The sequence below is a fragment of the Lissotriton vulgaris genome, chromosome 7 (assembly GCF_964263255.1).
Source record: "Lissotriton vulgaris chromosome 7, aLisVul1.2, whole genome shotgun sequence".
Classification (NCBI taxonomy): domain Eukaryota; kingdom Metazoa; phylum Chordata; class Amphibia; order Caudata; family Salamandridae; genus Lissotriton; species Lissotriton vulgaris.
The window spans coordinates 1113904544-1113923418 of NC_141695.1; positions in this window are offsets into that span (position 1 = coordinate 1113904544).

Genomic DNA, 18875 nt, shown 5'->3' on the forward strand with positions numbered 1-18875 from the left:
CACCCCCCCCAAAAAAAACAGAAGCCATTCCTCAGCACTCTGCCTTCCTTCATCAATTTACATGGTAAGTCAAACTCATGTTGAATGCTTTTTCTTGTCATTAAATAGGTTCATAGCATCTGAGAGCCCTGAGTACCTTTTTAGGTTTCGACCTGGCGAGGGCACGCAGTGCCCCTCCCAGATCGAAAACTTTTGTCAACAGTATGGATGTTCGGACCGCCTCTGTTTCCCATTGGCTAGCTCCATAAATGGAGGCTAGCCATTGGGAGACAGAGGCAGTCAATCACGTTTTCTCGGGAAAACGCGATTCGGGGGCGTTTCTGGGTCTTTTTTAAGCCCCGCCCCTTTTGCCGTGTGTCCCGGGCCGCGCTGTGATTGGCTGCAGGCCCGGGACACCCCCGTGACGTCATTTCCCGGGCCGCGCTGTGATTGGCTGACGTCATGGGGGTGTCCCGGACCGGCAGCCAATCACAGCACGGCCCGGGACCTGACTTGTTCCTCATGATATCGATTGTTTTCACTGAAAGAACACTGCTCTGAAAACTGGGTAGATACTTGCTTCCGCAAAAAGGGCCAGTGTTGGATTTGGGAGCAGTTAGGTAGATGGTGGTTTGCTACGGAAAAAGTTACAGGCACATAGTTGGTTCTTTATTTAGAGTTTGCGTTATGTGGTGAGTAAGTGCTTTTCTGCCTATGTCAGCGTGCGCCCGGGTCCCAAGGTCCGTGGCGTGTTGTGCCAGTTCCCACGATTACGTTCTTGCTATGAACGAGTGTCGGGTTCTTGGACAGAGACGACTCTGCGGCCAAGACCCATTTTGCTGTGCTTTCTGGTGGGATCAGCCAACTGGTGTGGGATGCTTGTTAATTTTACATGTGATTATGTTCGTTAACTCCAAGCTAGGGATGCATGTACAGGTTACCTCCCTGTGCAAAGTTCATGACGCTCACAAGACTCCTTCGTCCACATTCCTGCCGTACAGGCGCTGTCTTCGGGTCCGTATTGCCATTCCCCCTTTTGTTTGTCGAACTCGCAGCATTCCACCGCGCTTTCCATTCAGCAACCATAGGGTGCAGATGCCAACGTCTTGGTGAACTATTCGGGTGGGGGGTGGGGTGGAGCCGGGGATATGCGCGCGCATTCCATCATCCTCTCAGACAGACCAGGCTACTATACATGTCTGCTAGGGCCTTCGTTGCTCTTTTGGTCTGCTCGCAAGCCTGGGCTCTCCCTTTTAAGGGGACAGACCCTCTCCCTGCACGTAGCCTAGTCAGAAAGACTTTTCCATGCAGTGGGCTGTGGACCCTTTCACATTGGATCGAGGCTCATTCCACACGGAGAAGGAAAGCCGCAACAGAGCTCGCTTTGGAGCATGTTACTTAACTGTGCAGGGTGCTTGCGGAGCTCTGCGACCTTTTTCAGTGCGTCACTACTGGAGGTAGCTCAGACTCCCAGGCTAACCCCTCTCTGTGCCTGTATGTTCAAGTGCTTGTGCAGCAGTGTATTGATCTGTGGTACAAGCAGGGGCATAAGAAGGTAACTTTGTAGGAGATGGTAATTGACTATTTCATCCATCGACCTGTTTGCGTGGCCTAGTTCTTTTGCATCGGTCTTGCTATTAACGTAATTGCCACTTGCCCTCTTTTTGTTATTTTCCATTCCTGCTGCTCCTGCATTATTTGTATTCATGCACACGACCTTGTGTGACTTTCCTGCTGACCACTGAGTACATGTATTTGTCTAAGAACGTGTTGCTTTGAACTTTGGGGAATTCTCTAGGCCTGAAACTTGTGAGACAATTTTCTGTGACCCATTTCTGACCTCTTGCGTGTGTATTTATTTTATATTTGCCGAAACAGCCTTGCCAAGAGTTGTCATTTGTGTATAGTTTTACTTAGGCTATAGCACGGGTCTTGGATCTCTCTATCTTGCATCGCACTGCAACGAGGCTCGCAACGTTGCCCAATGTAGTTTTCATAATCGTCATCTTCAATAAAGTTTATTTTGGATAAAATAAATCAATAAAACTTACATAATAAACAGACATCATTTAAATATCTCATTTACAGTTACCGAATATTTTCCATCTTTAACAAATAACCAGGAATTCTAAATGTATATGAAAAGAGGCTAAAAGTATTTTAAAACTTGAAAGAAAAGTTAACTTTTAGCTCTACTTTATTTATGATATAAAAATGAAATTTTACATCAGGGACTTGCGTCTCCTATTAAGTTATTTACTCCTTCTCCGCGTAAGGACCACTAATGTTCAGAGGCTAATATCCTAAAGCCATAAATACTGAATTCATATTTAAGGGCTAACAATTTGACCTTACAATATGAGACTGCAAGCCGTTTATTTAGAATTAAGGACTAACTCCTTGTCCTTACAGCTAAGGGGCCACCAAACAATAATTAATATTAATTAATTGTGGGTTTGTAATGCGCTAGAATCAACTCCCGAAGGAGTATCTCTGCGCAGTAGACTGCTGGGGAACCCGTCCTGGCTTTCCCTGTGAGATGGTCCCTACTGGGTATCTCCAAGCTGAAAACAGGCATCCCCGGCGTATGTGGGGGGCCGTTGTGGAGATGAGGCAAGCTAATACCCAGAGTTGCCGAGTGTGATCCCTGGTTAGAGTAGGCACCGAGGTGAGAATTATCGAGTCCGCTGACCCTGGCCCACAACCCTGCCGCGTCAGGAATTGAACCCTGGTCCCGGGCCGTCCTCTGCTCCCGGGTCTGCTGCCTCTAACCAGTGAGCCACACCACTCCACACCACTAAACATTTATTACGGCTTAGCCATGTAACCTGCAGATATTTATCCATGCTACCACATACACCTCCTTTGTGTCAGATTTCGAAATTCGAAGTGCAATCTCACATCTTCTCACCTCCAGGAGATGGCACACTGGAATTATCCATCTTTTGCAAGGGGCCGTATAGGCTGGGAAAAAAAATTATGAACTGAGAAATGTATTCAGGTGATAGGGAGTATGCGGAGCGCATACACGTCATTGGAGCTTTTCCCATCGCTCCACCTTGAGGTACACCCAAAGATCAGAAGTGTGCCATATTTGAATTTGAGATAAAGTTGTCCGGCTGGAGAGCCTTGTATAGCTTCAAGAGATGTTTCATACCTTGGAAAATTCTTATGATCTAAGAATTTCTCAGTGATATTTCCTGGCCTGCAGTTCTTAATCTTTTCTCCCCAGAGAAATTCTCTGCACTCATCTTTTATCTGTTGTCTTGGTAGCTTAATGGCTTCTTCCGGGTTGGCCCAAAGGGAATCTAGACCAAGATGGTAAAGGTTATTCTTTGTATTCGCTAGCCAATGGAATTCTTAACACCTTGGCTGCTACTTGAATTTTTCTCCTGTGCTGGACATTCCAGAACAGGGTGTGGTAGTGACGGAACCATTCCGTCATCAGCACAGCTCAGCCGTGACTGATGACGGAATGGTTCAGTTACAAGCATCGAAGGGGTTAAAGGGTCACTCTGGCCTAATAGTTCTTTGATAGATTGTTTGTAGGGTTCCAGCCCCCGAATGGACCAAAGCCTATGCCCATGTAACAGAGGTCCCATTTTAGCATACAAGGAGATGAGAAATAATCCCATATCTTACGCTAAAGGCAACAAAGGTCTACTTGTGGGAAGATTAGTCAGACTCCATAGGAATTTGTTTTCTTCGTATGTCAACTCCTTTATATCCACATGGCCCCAAAATTCGGTTCCTTATAATACAGAGTTTTTAGCTTTGACCCTGTGAACCTTAAGAGCTGGTAGCCAATTTTTATGTTTTGTTTTTGCCATTTGAAAGGATTGCTCCTGTCTCTTGGGTCAGCATAAGCGCACTCCTACTCACTGCTTCCGCACGCCACCTGAGCTTAATAGCAACACTCATTGTAAAACACTATTTATAATCTGCAGGCTACAAGTTTAAAATCTGGCAAACGCATTGTTTCTTTATACTTGGCAATACGTATCATTATCAAAAGTGTATTGGCAAGGCTGCTCGATTTCTGTTCGATGTTGTGCGCTGATTTTCCAATTGACAGTGTTTTCACATGAATGTTGGATTTCAAGCAATGGAGGCCTTTCTCATTTAGGCAACATTCTGCTTTGGACGAGTTGTCAAGGGTCTACCTCCCCATTTTCTCCTCACTCTATCCTGCACTCCTTAGCTTTTCTTTTCACACTCTCTCGCTTCTGCCCTCCTTCCTGCTCTCTTCTTCTTTCCTGTTCTCCCTATCCCTTCTGCCTTCTCTCACTCTATTCCCTCTGTCCTCCTTCTTGCTCTCTCTCTTCTACCATCCCTCTCTTTTCTGCCTTCTTACTCCCTCCTGCCCTCCCTTTCCACCTCTCTCTTCTGCTCTCTTTCACCTTCTTGTCCTCCATCTCTCTCTTGTTCTATCTCCTTCCTGTCCTCTCCTCCTCTAGCCCTCCTTCTCCCTCCGGCCCTCCCTCTCCTACCTGCCCTCCTCTCCTTTCTGCCCTCTCTCACACTCCTACCTTCCCTCCTGCCCTCCCACTCCTTCTTGCCCTCCCTCTCCTTTCTGCCTCTTTTCCTTCGTACCCTCCCACTATCTCCTGCCCTCTCTTCCTTCTTACTCCTGCTCTCCGTAACTTCTATATCTATCACATCTTCTCTTGCACTCAGTCTCCATCTCTCTCCCTCTTGCCCTCTCTCTTTATCTTACCCTCTCTCCTTCTTGCCCTCTCTCTCCTGTCTTCTCTCACACTCCTGGTTTCACTAACATGCTATATGAAATAACTTGTATTCTAATTCACTGTGCATCTGCAACTAATTGCATTATAAATGCAATCCATATTTCTGTGTAAAGTAAAACACATCAACGTTTTACACATAATTCAAAGAAGTTAGAAAAGACCATTTGTCAAAAGCAATACCAAAAGCTCAAACTTTAACAAAGGCGAAACCATTGCATTGTAAATGCTTGTTAGTTTGGTTTTTGGCATGATTATATTTTTGTCAAGACTGTAGCAAAATTGGTGACGTTTCTGTGATCATCATATTTTATCAAAGACTTTGTCTCCAAAGCTGACCAAGCCTGATTTAGATACCTGTGCTAACAATGTGTCATCAGAGGACATTACTGTCTTTTACGGCTGGAATGAACTGCCTTAATTTTGAGCGATGGCGTTACTTTCTTATGGAGTGAAGCTCATTTGACCTGTTTCCCTGCTCTCTGTATGTGCGACTCTGATACTCCTGATGGATTGCTGTTTAGGATACTCTGCGGTCTTGCAACTCCATCCCATTTTCAAATGGAGCCCAATGCTTTCCCAGTACACCGCCTAGCTGCCTTGCACTCATAATTACATATAGTTACCTAGTGCATAATTGCTGGTTTCTCCTCCTCCTGTGTTTCCTCGTCACCCAGGGCGATTGGTCACGTGCTGTCCTGACATAAAGCAGGATGTCTTCCGACATGAGGGACAATCAGTTGCCTAGCAAGCACTAAGATGCATTTCTCATGGTATTGAAATGGGTTGCAGGGTAAATAGGGCTCCCAGCTGAAGACCTAGATGGTGAGATGAATGAAACTGGTGCATTATTTGAGACTTGTGCATCTGTTTGAAGATGCGGTTAATCACAATGTTCTCGACTTCTCTATAACTTAACTGATAGGGATGTACTAAGATGAAGATGTCTTTTATAGTTATTCCCACTAACTGTAGCATAAACCTTCCTCCCTGAACTAATCAGATCACTTAATTGCTATTGGCGTATCATAACCTAAACGCATTGCACTGAGAAGGTGACGCCGTCACTTGGCTGGCAATCACACCTATTTATCTAGGTCCTGATGTAGGTGCTAGAGTTGTGTAGAGAGTGGTAGCAAATGGGCATAGGATTGAGAGATGTATGCCAGGTTGAACATGAAAACGGATATTTTAATTTTGAGTAAGCTGTGGATTTTCACAATATTACTGACTCCATAGTACTTATTATCAAGGCATAGCAAATCCGTTTTTTATTGCTGTTCATACGTTAGAAAATATTCAAGTTCTAATGGGCTAACGGACTTTTCCGTCTGCAGAATATACTGAATGACCAGAGGTGGCAGTGTTGCAGAAGAGAATTTGTCTGCATTGCTGAGACCGCCCCACCCCTCCCCCACCCCCCCAAAAAAAACAGAAGCCATTCCTCAGCACTCTGCCTTCCTTCATCAATTTACATGGTAAATCAAACTCATGTTGAATGCTTTTTCTTGTCATTAAATAAGTTCATAGCATCTGAGAGCCCGGAGTACCTTTTTAGTTTGATTTTTGGCATGATTATATTTTTGTCAAGACTGTAGCAAAATTGATGACGTTACTGTGATTATCATATTTTATCAAAGACTTTGTCTCCAAAGCTGATAAAGCCTGATTTAGATACCTGTGCTAACAATGTGTCATCAGAGGACATAACTGTCTTTAAGGCTGGAATGAACTGCCTTAATTTGGAGCGATGGCGTTACTTTCTCATGGAGTGAAGCTCATTTGACCTGTTTCCCTGCTCTCTGTATGTGCGACTCTAATACTCCAGATGGATTGCTGTTTAGGATACTCTGCGGTCTTGCAACTCCATCCCATTTTCAAATGGAGCCCAATGCTTTCCCAGTAAACCCGCCTAGCTGCCTTGCATTCATAATTACATATAGTTACCTGGTGCATAATTGCTGGTTTCTCCTCCTCCTGTGTTTCCTCGTCACCCAGGGCGATTGGTCACGTGCTGTCCTGACATAAAGCTAGAGCAGGATGTCTTCTGACATGAGGGACAATCAGTTGCCTAGCAAGCACTAAGATGCATTTATCATGGTATACAAATGGGTTGCAGGGTAAACAGGGCTCCCAGCTGAAGACCTAGATGGTGAGATGAATGAAACTGGTGCATTATTTAAGACTTGTGCATCTGTTTGAAGATGCTGTTAATCACAATGTTCTCGACTTATCTATAACTTAACTGATAGGGATGTACTAAGATGAAGATGTCTTTTATAGTTATTATTCCCACTAACTGTAGCATAAACCTTCCTCCCTGAACTAATCAGATCAATTAATTGGCGTATCATAACCTAAACGCATTGCACTGAGAAGGTGACGCTGTCACTTGGCTGGCAATCACACCTATTTATCTAGGTCCTGATGTAGGTGCTAGAGTTGTGTAGAGAGTGGTAGCAAATGGGCATAGGATTGAGAGATGTATGCCAGGTTGAACATGAAAACGGATATTTTAATTTTTAGTAAGCTGTGGATTTTCACAATATTACTGACTCCATAGTACTTATTATCAAGGCATAGCAAATCCGTTTTTTATTGCTGTTCATACGTTAGAAAATATTCAAGTTCTAATGGGCTAACAGTGGACTTTTCCGTCTGCAGAATATACTGAATGACCAGAGGTGGCAATGTTGCAGAAGAGAATTTGTCTGCATTGCTGAGACCGCCCCACCCCTCCCCCCACCCCCCCCAAAAAAACAGAAGCCATTCCTCAGCACTCTGCCTTCCTTCATCAATTTACATGGTAAGTCAAACTCATGTTGAATGCTTTTTCTTGTCATTAAATAAGTTCATAGCATCTGAGAGCCCGGAGTACCGTTTTAGTTTCATTTTTGGCATGATTATATTTTTGTCAAGACTGTAGCAAAATGGATGACGTTACTGTGATCATCATATTTTATCAAAGACTTTGTCTCCAAAGCTGACAAAGCCTGATTTAGATACCTGTGCTAACAATGTGTCATCAGAGGACATGACTGTCTTTAAGGCTGGAATGAACTGCCTTAATTTGGAGCGATGGCGTTACTTTCTCATGGAGTGAAGCTCATTTGACCTGTTTCCCTGCTCTCTGTATGTGCGACTCTGATACTCCAGATGGATTGCTGTTTAGGATACTCTGCGGTCTTTCAAATCCATCCCATTTTCAAATGGAGCCCAATGCTTTCCCAGTAAACCCGCCTAGCTGCCTTGCACTCATAATTACATATAGTTACCTGGTGCATAATTGCTGGTTTCTCCTCCTCCTGTGTTTCCTCGTCACCCAGGGCGATTGGTCACGTGCTGTCCTGACATAAAGCTAGAGCAGGATGTCATCTGACATGAGGGACTATCAGTTGCCTAGCAAGCACTAAGATGCATTTATCATGGTATTGAAATGGGTTGCAGGGTAAACAGGGCTCCCAGCTGAAGACCTAATGGTGAGATGAATGAAACTGGTGCATTATTTGAGACTTGTGCATCTGTTTGAAGAAGCGGTTAATCACAATGTTCTCGACTTATCTATAACTTAACTGATAGAGATGTACTGAGATGAAGATGTTAAGATGTCTTTTATAGTTATTATTCCCACTAACTGTAGCATAAACCTTCCCCCCTGAACTAATCAGATCACTTAATTGCTATTGGCGTATCATAACCTAAACGCATTGCACTGAGAAGGTGACGCGGTCACTTGGCTGGCAATCACACCTATTTATCTAGGTCCTGATGTAGGTGCTAGAGTTGTGTAGAGAGTGGTAGCAAATGGGCATAGGATTGAGAGATGTATGCCAGGTTGAACATGAAAACGGATATTTTAATTTTTACTAAGCTGTGAATTTTCACAGTATTACTGACTCCATAGTACTTATTATCAAGGCTTAGGAAATCTGTTTTTTATTGCTGTGCATACGTTAGAAAATATTCAAGTTCTAATGGACTAACAGTGGACTTTTCAGTCTGCAGAATATATTGAATGACCAGAGGTGGCAGTGTTGCAGAAGAGAATTTGTCTGCGTTGCTGAGACTGCCCCACCCCTCCCCCCAAAAAAACAGAAGCCATTCCTCAGCACTCTGCCTTCCTTCATCAATTTACATGGTAAGTCAAACTCATGTTGAATGCTTTTTCTTGTCATTAAATAAGTTCATAGCATCTGAGAGCCCGAAGTACCTTTTTAGTTTGTTTTTTGGCATGATTATATTTTTGTCAAGGTTGTAGCAAAATGGATGACGTTACTGTGATCATCATATTTTATCAAAGACTTTGTCTCCAGTGCTGACAAAGCCTGATTTAGATACCTGTGCTAACAATGTGTCAATATAGGACATTACTGTCTTTAAGGCTGGAATGAACTGCCTTAATTTGGAGCGATGGCGTTACTTTCTCATGGAGTGAAGCTCATTTGACCTGTTTCCCTGCTCTCTGTATGTGCGACTCTGATACTCCAGATGGATTGCTGTTTAGGATACTCTGCGGTCTTGCAACTCCATCCCATTTTCAAAAGGAGCCCAATGCTTTCCCAGTAAACCCGCCTAGCTGCCTTGCACTCATAATTACATATAGTTACCTGGTGCATAATTGCTGGTTTCTCCTCCTCCTGTGTTTCCTCGCCACCCAGGGCGATTGGTCACGTGCCGTCCTGACATAAAGCTAGAGCAGGATGTCTTCTGACATGAGGGACAATCAGTTGCCTAGCAAGCACTAAGATGCATTTATCATGGTATACAAATGGGTTGCAGGGTAAACAGGGTTCCCAGCTGAAGACCTAGATGGTGAGATGAATGAAACTGGTGCATTATTTGAGACTTGTGCATCTGTTTGAAGATGCGGTTAATCACAATGTTCCCGACTTATCTATAACTTAACTGATAGGGATGTACTGAGATGAAGATGTTAAGATGTCTTTTATCGTTATTATTCCCACTAACTGTAGCATAAACCTTCCTCCCTGAACTAATCAGATCACTTAATTGCTATTGGCATATCATAACCTAAACGCTTTGCACTGAGAAGGTGACGCGGTCACTTGGCTGGCAATCACACCTATTTATCTAGGTCCTGATGTAGGTGCTAGAGTTGTGTAGAGAGTGGTATCAAATGGGCATAGGATTGAGAGATGTATGCCTAGTTGAACATGAAAACAGATATTTTAATTTTTAGTAAGCTGTGAATTTTCACAATATTACTGACTCCATGGTACTTATTATCAAGGCTTAGAAAATCAGTTTTTTATTGCTGTGCATACTTTATTCAAGTTCTAATGGACTAACAGTGGACTTTTCCATCTGCAGAATATACTGAATGACCAGAGGTGGCAGTGTTGCAGAAGAGAATTTGTCTGCGTTGCTGAGACTGCCCCACCCCTCGTCCCACCCCACCCCCCCCCCCCCCCAAAAACAGAAGCCATTCCTCAGCACTCTGCCTTCCTTCATCAATTTACATGGTAAGTCAAACTCATGTTGAATGCTTTTTCTTGTCATTAAATAAGTTCATAGCATCTGAGAGCCCGGAGTACCTTTTTAGTTTGGTTTTTGGCATGATTATATTTTTGTCAAGACTGTAGCAAAATGGATGACATTACTGTGATCATTATATTTTATCAAAGACTTTGTCTCCAAAGCTGACAAAGCCTTATTTAGATACCTGTGCTAACAATGTGTCATCAGAGGACATTACTGTCTTTAAGGCTGGAATGAACTGCCTTAATTTGGAGCGATGGCGTTACTTTCTCATGGAGTGAAGCTCATTTGACCTGTTTCACTGCTCTCTGTATGTGCGACTCTAATACTCCAGATGGATTGCTGTTTAGGATACTCTGCGGCCTTGCAACTCCATCCCATTTTCAAATGGAGCCCAATGCTTTCCCAGTAAACCCGCCTAGCTGCCTTGCACTCATAATTACATATAGTTACCTGGTGCATAATTGCTGGTTTCTCCTCCTCCTGTGTTTCCTCGTCACCCAGGGCGATTGGTCACGTGCTGTCCTGACATAAAGCTAGAGCAGGATGCCTTCTGACATGAGGGACAATCAGTTGCCTAGCAAGCACTAAGATGCATTTATCATGGTATACAAATGGGTTGCAGGGTAAACAGGGCTCCCAGCTGAAGACCTAGATGGTGAGATGAATGAAACTGGTGCATTATTTGAGACTTGTGCATCTGTTTGAAGATGCGGTTAATCACAATGTTCCCGACTTATCTATAACTTAACTGATGGGGATGTACTGAGATGAAGATGTTAAGATGTCTTTTATAGTTATTATTCCCACTAACTGTAGCATAAACCTTCCTCCCTGAACTAATCAGATCACTTAATTGCTATTGGTTTATCATAACTTAAACGCATTGCACTGAGAAGGTGACGCAGTCACTTGGCTGGCAATCACACCTATTTATCTAGGTCCTGATGTAGGTGCTAGTGTTGTGTAGAGAGTGGTAGTAAATGGGCATAGGATTGAGAGATGTATGCCAGGTTGAACATGAAAACGGATATTTTAATTTTTAGTAAGCTGTGGATTTTCACAATATTACTGACTCCATAGTACTTATTATCAAGGCATAGAAAATCCGTTTTTTATTGCTGTGCATACTTTATTCAAGTTCTAATGGGCTAACAGTGGACTTTTCCATCTGCAGAATATACTGAATGACCAGAGGTGGCAGTGTTGCAGAAGAGAGTTTGTCTGCGTTGCTGAGACCGCCCCACCCCTCCCCCCAACCCCCCCTCAAAAAACAGAAGCCATTCCTCAGCACTCTGCCTTCTTTATCAATTTACATGGTAAGTCAAACTCATGTTGAATGCTTTTTCTTGTCATTAAATAAGTTCATAGCATCTGAGAGCCCGGAGTACCATTTTAGTTTGTTTTTTGGCATGATTATATTCTTGTCAAGACTGTAGCAAAATGGATGACGTTACTGTGATCATCATATTTTATCAAAGACTTTGTCTCCAAAGCTGACAAAGGCTGATTTAGATACCTGTGCTAACAATGTGTCAATAGAGGACATTACTGTCTTTAAGGCTGGAATGAACTGCCTTAATTTGGAGCGATGGCGTTACTTTCTCATGGAGTGAAGCTCATTTGACCTGTTTCCCTGCTCTCTGTATGTGCGACTCTGATACTCCAGATGGATTGCTGTTTAGGGTACTCTGCGGTCTTGCAAATCCATCCCATTTTCAAATGGAGCCCAATGCTTTCCCAGTAAACCCGCCTAGCTGCCTTGCACTCATAATTACATACAGTTACCTGGTGCATAATTGCTGGTGTCTCCTCCTCCTGTGTTTCCTTGTCACCCAGGGCGATTGGTCACGTGCTGTCCTGACATAAAGCTAGAGCAGGATGTCTTCTAACATGAGGGACAATCAGTTGCTTAGCAAGCACTAAGATGCATTTATCATGGTATACAAATGGGTTGCAGGGTAAACAGGGTTCCCAGCTGAAGACCCTGATGGCGAGATGAATGAAACTGGTGCATTATTTGAGACTTGTGCATCTGTTTGAAGATGCGGTTAATCACAATGTTCTCGACTTATCTATAACTTAACTGATAGGGATGTACTAAGATGAAGATATCTTTTATAGTTATTATTCCCACTAACTGTAGCATAAACCTTCCTCCCTGAACTAATCAGATCACTTAATTGCTATTGGCGTATCATAACCTAAACGCATTGCACTGAGAAGGTGACGCCGTCACTTGGCTGGCAATCACACCTATTTATCTAGGTCCTGATGTAGGTGCTAGAGTTGTGTAGAGAGTGGTATCAAATGGGCATAGGATTGAGAGATGTATGCCTGGTTGAACATGAAAACAGATATTTTAATTTTTAGTAAGCTGTGGATTTTCACAATATTACTGACTCCATAGTACTTATTATCAAGGCATAGAAAATCCGTTTTTTATTGCTGTGCATACTTTATTCAAGTTCTAATGGGCTAACAGTGGACTTTTCCGTCTGCAGAATATATTGAATGACCAGAGGTGGCAGTGTTGCAGAAGAGAATTTGTCTGCGTTGCTGAGACTGCCCCACCCCTCCCCCCCACCCCCCCAAAAAAAACCAGAAGCCATTCCTCAGCACTCTGCCTTCCTTCATCAATTTACATGGTAAGTCAAACTCATGTTGAATGCTTTTTCTTGTCATTAAATAAGTTCATAGCATCTGAGAGCCCGGAGTACCTTTTTAGTTTGGTTTTTGGCATGATTATATTTTTGTCAAGACTGTAGCAAAATGGATGACGTTACTGTGATCATCATATTTTATCAAAGACTTTGTCTCCAAAGCTGACAAAGCCCGATTTAGATACCTGTGCTAAGACTGTGTCATCAGAGGACATTACTGTCTTTAAGGCTGGAATGAACTGCCTTAATTTGGAGCGATGGCGTTACTTTCTCATGGAGTGAAGCTCATTTGACCTGTTTCACTGCTCTCTGTATGTGCGACTCTAATACTCCAGATGGATTGCTGTTTAGGATACTCTGCGGTCTTGCAACTCCATCCCATTTTCAAATGGAGCCCAATGCTTTCCCAGTAAACCTGATAGAGCGCGCGGGTCACCCGGGTCACTTAGATTACCATATTTTCCACGCACTGGGCCCTGGCGTGCATATGATGACCGTGTTTTGCAATGAACCGGGTGAAACCTCTATCACGCTACTTTAAGTAATCAAGTGGGTGACTCTTACACCACTCACTATTCCTGTACCTGACTTACCACAGGCACATTACTCCTGACGGATCAGGAGCTAGCAGTGGACAGGTGATAAGGGTTTTCCTAAAAAAAGGAGAAAATTCTATATTGCACATTTAATACCTTTAATATTACTTTAATGTATAATGACCACAGACACCTTGATGGTTTTAAGGGTTTTATATAGTATAAGTTTAGAACGAAAATGCCATTACAAGTAGGCAAATGCCAAGTAATACATCAATGAGTAGTATCAGAACCAGAAGGTAACTATGGATCAGGGTGAGTATCATAGAGTAAAAGGGAACACTATAGGGCATGAATCAAAATGGACATTTATCTAATACAGTTTAATCTAGGGCAAGGACGTGAGGAAAACCTAATGTGTGACCTAATAATTTTATACTATTTCCTAAACCTTATGCTATCTTTCTAACTTCACGGCAACCATACTAAGGGAAAGGGAATAAGTGGAACAAGCTAGATAAACAGTCGGGTTTAACAATGTCCTATAGGAAGGGAAAAAGTGGAACATTTACTAATAATCAATTGCATAAAATTACATTCAAAAGGAGATATGGAGAATATCACAGGCAAGATTGCTTTAATCAGAAGAGGAAAATTTAGGGTATAGTATAGACAGACACCTATGCCAATATTTACCTAGGTGAGAATGAGGACTAACCCTGGCCACGGGTCAGTTGGGAAAGAACGGGACAAGGGCCCTCAAGGATTCAGGGAAAATCAGAAGGTGAGCAGGTACAGCTCATGGACAGTCAGGACAGGATACCCCTCAGGTCTGGGTCAGGACTGGGTTCACCAAGGCACGACCAACCCCTCACAGCATCGGATGCAACGCCAGCGTTACCCCCTCTTCTGCACGGAATCGGCCAATAACCCCGATTGGGTTTTCGAATCTCCCAGCAAAGTGCTTCGCTTAGCACTTAGGACTAATTTCCACCCCTTGGAGTTTGTGGAAAGTTTCAGGCAGAATGCTCCGCAGCACTCTGTATCAGGCACCTATAGAGTTCGTAGGGTCAGTGACAGGTCTGCTACTCGGACAAGTCGGACAATTTCTCTAAGCTAAGCTGGGCTATATATACAGTTTTAAGTCCCCAAGACCACCCATAAATGTTGCAAAATGACAAAGTCCCATCTTCTGATTGGTCAAGGGAGGTGGTTTAAGACATTTGTCACCACCTATATTTCTATTACGTATTTCACGTGACATTACCCTCCCCCTAACATTTGGGTTCCCAGGCATACGTGTGGGAAAGTACAATAGTGAAGAAAAGGTTTGCAACATTGTTGCGCATTTCAGAGTAAAAATAGCAGGTCTTCAAGGGCGAAGGTGCGCCTGGAAAGGACAGTCCCCTTTTTCAATGGCCAACCGGCCAGGTTCCATTGCTGCACGTCCCAGATCTTTGATCACGTGATGAGGGATATGTCAGCTTCAAAATGGTTCCCATCCCCACTTCAAGGCCCTCATTTACGCGGTACATGAAAAGTAAGCGAAAACAAATTAATAACACAGAATAAAATGAATACACTGTACACCATGACCAACTACTCTTAATCCCTTATTTTATAATACTTATAGCATTAAGAGTTAGTGCAGAAAAGATGCATAGACAAAAGCGGCTTAAGATAGCATGAAGCATGGTTAGTGACAAGCGGCCATTTTAACACCACTGCGCATGAGCGAACTTTTCCCTCCAGATTGCGAGTGCGTCACATCACATGGGTATGACCGACGCATGCGCAGACTGGATTTCTGCAAAGCGGCCATTTTATTAATGTGCAAGCTTGATTACGATGAAAAACACATAGGCAAGCCTCCTAGGGACACCCGTGTGTTGGGGAAATACAAATAAATGACAAACAAATCGGAGTTAGTACAGTTATGATTTAAGGCGAGGTTCATGAAAGAGAGCAAGTCGCGTTACGTGCGAATCCTTGCTCCATCAATCCCCTCTTTGATGATATTTACTATCATCACTACACATGAAAACAGATGCCAACTTCATTCATCCAATTCATCCATCTCAATCTCAATGAACTTATTGTTGAGCTTTCTCTCCGCCTCTCTGTGTGTATGATTGTTCTTTATTTTCTTATATATCTGGTTTCTTAATTCTTCTAATTCTAATTCTTCAGCCTTTCGCTTTCCTCTTTTATTCACTATATATTTTCTGCATTTCTGGCATTTGCAACAGATGAATATGATCAGAACAATCAAACCTATTCCAGCTATTGGCATCAGTATTTTCCATATAAGACTTTTACCTAAGTTAGAGAACCAACTACCTACAGAGGAGAGACCATCAGTCAGTCTCTTCCAGGCACTGTCAACCTCTAATGGTTTGAGTTCTTTTTCCAAATTAGTAATGTTTCTTATATACTTCTTAATTTCGACACTTTTATCAGGAATGTAAGTGCAACAATGTTGTGCCCTCAGCATCCTGCAGACTCCGCCCTCTTTTGCCAATAAGGTATCAAGAGCAAGACGATTCTGTAAAAACCATTGATCTGATCGCAACCATTTCGGTATTGATCATCAGAAATCCAGCAGCAGTGTCAGTTGATAACCGATCCACTACTGTAGATAATTTGCAGATTCTATGAGTATTCAGAACTACCCCCATTCCAGGTATCAGTGCACTAAAAATATCACCTATAATTTCCCCTACACTTTCACGTTTTCTACGCACTAAGCCATTAGTAATCTCATTGCTTCCAGCTGCATTGTTCACATGGTATATTTTCGGAAAGACAATGCCAAAGTAGCAGCTTCCATACCAGTGATCCGGCAATTTGAAATAAGCCTTGTTTCCACATATATAATAAATTCCTGGAAACACAGGTTCTGACCCATTTTTGAAACCCCAACCTCCAATTACCTTGTAATTATGTTCACACTCGCTGGAACCAATGAATACATTGTTATAATAACTAGTCTTTTCTCTATGAAGACAGAGCTTTCCTTTCCGTTCAAAATCCAGCAACAGAGCAGGAGTAACTTCGCTTTGTGAGGTGTTATCCATGTTTTCTGCCCATCTAGGGGTTCTTTTCGTCATTTGCCTTTTTCTGAAACTTTTCCCTTCTCTTCTCTGCCATCTTCAAGAACAGTTTCTCTTGTGCATGTAAGGAACACGTCAAGTTGTCTCTACGAGCTTCATTCAGATCTATGTCACCTATTGTCAGGAAGTATTCTCCCATGTAGCGAGTCACTCCACCAAGGGTATGTACAAGGTTCAGATTCCCTCTAATAGGAAGTTCTGAAAAGATAACGTCAGTGTTTGAGTAATAATACTGTAAAGTGCTTCTATAGAATAAACTAGCTAAAATACTACAGGAAATTCCATAGGTCAGGGGTAAATGGTGGTATGTCACGCCTTCAGCTACTGAAGTAGGTAGCATCATGCAGACATAGCAGTCTTCTATTTCCATAGCTTCTACATAGTGCACTAAAAGGTTTGCGAAAACATTTAAGTGTGTCCTGTTCTTCATTTGGTGATAATGTAGTTCTCCCTCATCTGATGCTTCTAAGTCGGGTCGTGTATGTCTCAGACTCATTGCATTGTCACGTCTTTCTACTCTTCGTGGTGTTTCTTCAGTATGTACAACTTCTGCGTCTTGTGTCGTCAAGTCTGTAGGATATATGTTAGGGTCTTTGCTTATCATAAAAGGTATAAACACTGTTAATCCTATCCATACCATTACTAGCACCACTACACTACAGATGCATATTTTACAGCAGGTTCTGCAACAGCTAAATCTGGACCTTCCAGTGACATTTGAATCAGACATTTTATCTTACAGGTGGCTTTCTCAACCCCTCTTCGTTTCTTCTCAGCAGAGGTATTACTTTGCTTCACCTCAAGGAGGGTCTTCGTCAGAACTCCGATCAGCAATGGACCCTTCGTCGCCTTTGCCACAGGCTTCGGGCTCATCAATTTCTTCCAACACCAAATAGGTCCACTCAGGGCTTCGATACAGTCTGTTCTGTTTCTTTACTCTGCCGCCCTTTCGGATGGACTTTCCTCGGGCTTCTTTTCCTTCTCTTTCAGCCCTTTTTTGGTCCTTTAGTTTTTCTTCGACTGTTTTTATTCTTATTCTTAGTCTTTTTACATATCGGGGTTCATCCTTCTTTTCGATCCTATTTGTAGTCGAGGAAACTTGCTCTTCCTCGTGAACTCTTTTGCTTTTTCTTCTTTGTCGCACTATTGCTTCAGCAGTGTCTTTTTCCCTTCCTGTCTGACTAGTTCCAGGTCTTTCATCTATTTCTTCTGCCTGGTCCTTAAGCTGACCTAGTTCAGGTTTAGACTGTATTTGATCTTCGTTTGTTAGTGATTCACTGGACTCTTCTTCCTGAACACGTTCATCTATTACTAACTGGCCTGGTTCATGCTCTTCGATCTCTTGATTTTCTTCCGCATGAACTTCTGCTTTGACTACTATCTGTCCCTTTCCAGTCTCCTCTGTCTCAGAAGGAGTGTCGATGACTTGTTCTGTCCCTACCTGGCCTATTCCCTGGTCAGATTTTATGATGGCTTTGATGATCTGACCTTCTCCTTCTTGTTCTGACTCACCTGCACTGTCCCACTCACTACCTAAGTAAGAGTATTTTCTGGTTCTTATTGGATCAAGAACCTGGTCATCAGCAGGAAACCATTCAACTTCTTGACTTGTGCCTGGTAGTTCAATGTCAGCGGGATCCGGACCCTCTTCTGGAGTCTCCTCAGCTGGACTACCTTCGGCTTCAGTCGCGTTTTCTCCAGTCACCTTCTTCGTGTGACTTGCATGGATCCACTTTGGTACACCAGCACACTTCACAGCGGTTGTGGTGACAAGGATCACTTGTCGAGGCCTGCCCCACTTCGGTCCAAGGCAACTCGTCCGGGTGTGTTTCTTTAACACCACCCAATCACCTGGTCTCAGATTGTGTGCTGGAGTTGTAGGCCATTCGACAGCAGTCTCTCCAATCTGGTGAGAGATAGAACGCACTTGGTCACCCAACTGCCTGCAGTACTCTAGCACCATATCATCAGAAATACTTAGCAGTTTGTGTCCAGGTACCCATGCCTGTCGCATCATTTTTCCCATCAGCACTTCATGGGGGCTCAGGCCTGTCTTTCTGTTTGGGATACTTCTCAAGCTCATCAGTACCATGGGCAAAGCTTCTATCCAATTCATTTTTGTGGAGTCACACAGTTTTGCCAGCCTGGACTTGAGAGTGCCGTTTATCTGCTCGACTATTCCAGAAGCCTCCGGATGATAGGCACAGTGCAGCCTTTGCTCCATTTTGAATGCTTTGCAGAGTTCTTTTAGGACTTCGTTTGAAAAATGTCCACCTTGGTCTGTTTCAATTGTCTCAGGAATTCCAAAGCGTGGTATCAGTTCCCTAAGTAATAATTTAG